This window comes from Zea mays, chromosome 5 (assembly GCF_902167145.1).
Source record: "Zea mays cultivar B73 chromosome 5, Zm-B73-REFERENCE-NAM-5.0, whole genome shotgun sequence".
In the NCBI taxonomy this organism is placed as follows: Eukaryota; Viridiplantae; Streptophyta; class Magnoliopsida; order Poales; family Poaceae; genus Zea; species Zea mays.
This window is the reverse complement of record NC_050100.1, coordinates 189,324,650-189,326,722: the sequence shown is the minus strand read 5'-3', so window position 1 is coordinate 189,326,722 and position 2,073 is coordinate 189,324,650. Positions and strand designations below refer to the sequence as shown.

The 2,073-nt window shown below is 47.5% G+C and overlaps 1 long non-coding RNA gene across 2 annotated transcripts; it reads right to left on the bottom strand.

The window, feature by feature from the left end:
- Nucleotides 1-430: 430 nt before the first annotated feature.
- LOC111589351 (uncharacterized) lies at nucleotides 431-1,581 on the bottom strand. Of its 2 annotated transcripts, none has more exons than XR_002748373.2 (2): nucleotides 1,187-1,581; nucleotides 431-1,103 (listed from the first exon to the last, which is right to left on the bottom strand). It is a non-coding gene; the product is annotated as an uncharacterized lncRNA (long non-coding RNA). The 2 variants fall into 2 exon arrangements; XR_002748372.2 differs by having other exon boundaries at nucleotides 431-1,096; nucleotides 1,187-1,558.
- Nucleotides 1,582-2,073: the final 492 nt, after the last annotated feature.

Sequence of the window (2,073 nt, the reverse complement as noted above, 5' to 3'; positions counted from 1 at the left end):
TCATCACAGATCTTCGGATTTTGGAGTTCTAGTGTTTTATTTTAGAAAGCTTAAGCAATTATCTACAACGTTGTCATTTACAAGGTATATATAGTGAATTCAAAGCAGAAGAGGTGTGGCTTTGTCAATGTTGGAATTTGCTGCAAACGAAATATGGTCGACAGCAGAACCCAAACCTAAAGATTGCTGAAGCGGCGCTAGTACCACGCGGGAGCAAAAAACAAAGGGCTCCTTTGGCAGCCGCGGCAGGAAAACCCAGGAGAGTCGGCACCCAGGGGGACAAATCCCTCGCACCCAGATTCCCTGGGCGGGAGTGCCCGTCGGGGGCTGCCCTGCCCTGATTCCATTTGGCAGACAAGGGCCATATTCTCTGGTTCGAGTGTCTGACGCAGACAAAGTGTCCTTTGGCAGAGGATACCATACTGCTATATCATATCAAAAGAATAGATAAAACGCAATAGAAAATACACTGTCCACATCTTTAGATAGTAAACTTGCTAGGGACATCATCCAATATACTTTATTACAAAAGCTAGAATAGAGTAAGCAAATACTCCACATGGCACAAACGCATTAGCAGAACAGAGTCCCGGGCATACTGGTGTTCTGCAATAAATCTTTGTACTAGATTTAGAACTGAGGTCAGAGGTTGTACACAATGTGAAAATCATGGACTACTGAACCAGCCTAGCCTTGGTGGCCGTTCTACAGAAATATCTTAGCTAAAGAAGTGAATTCAGGAGGCTAGCTACACACAACGTGAAAGGCCATGACTGAATCCACATGTAAAATAGCTCCCAACTAAGCAAGTGTCATCGTTTAGTCAAAAATTAATATATATATTATGCATCACAGATATGCATGTTTTCAGCTTCAGAAAAGAAATAAAGAGGGTGCAGCGGGTCACTAGCCACCGATGATTGATGGAAAAAGAAAAATAATCGATGAAAAAGAAAAATATCTGTGACAAGGCTAAGGTGCTCACCTTTCTCGTCCTTCACCAGCCGCATTGTGGAGGTCGCCATGTCGCTCGCCTTTCTCCAGCTGCCGGCTTGCAGGATCCTCGGGCCCAGGCTCCAGCGAAGAGGAGGGAGATCTGTTGCCTTGCGCGAAGAAGAGGAGGGAGATCCGGTGATTGCGCGACGAAGAAGAGGCTGCCATGCGCGAGAAAGCTCTAGTGTTTTACCGAGCGCGCGGTGCCAGGAAGCAGGAAGTGCTCGTGTTCAGCAAAATCACCGGACGACGACAGATCCAGTCCAAGAGAGTGCGAGGCAGTGGGCGGCGACGGCTTCGAGAGGGAGACGAGGAGGCGGTGGCTTTGCGAGGGAGACGGGGAGGAGGAGGCTTCGTGAGAGCGGACAGGGAAGCTCTTCCCGACCTGCTGAGGTGGGGAGCGAAATCACCGAGCTCCCCCGCGGTGAGGGCCGGGAAGCGTGCTCACCAAATAGCGAAAAAAAGTTCGCGGGGGCGATTTGGCCCGGGGTTTTCGTGGCCAGGGATTGGATCGGGATCCTGCCGGGATCCTGTGCTGCCAAAGGAGCCCTAAGGCCTTGTTCGGTTACATGGGATAAAATCCCACCATGGATTTAATCCGGGTATGGATTGGGTGAATTAATCCATATCTCACACCCAATCCCATGGTGGGATTAAATCCATGAACTAATCCATGTGTCTTTTAAAGCTAGTTATTCTTTTGATCCATGGATTCTAATATAAACTTGTGCAATATCTCATGGATTTGTTCCATACCTAATGAGCTATGGATAGAATCCATGTCTTTTATAGTTTAAAAAATTCCCAAACCCCTGGGTTATATTCCATGATGGGTTTAACCGAATAAAAAAAATTAAGTAGTCATGGATTATTTTGGGGTATGGATTAGGGTATGGATTTAATTCCAATCCATGTTAATCGAGAGCTGGTGTACACGAACAAAGGCTAACGCGGCTTTGCTTTGCTGGAGGCCTGAGGCGTACAGCCAAGGCAGCTTTCCTGCGATCCTGTAGAGGAGCACAAATCGAACGCCTTTTGGTTTTGCCCTGGTGGTGTTGGTGCACTAGTACTACTGTACTA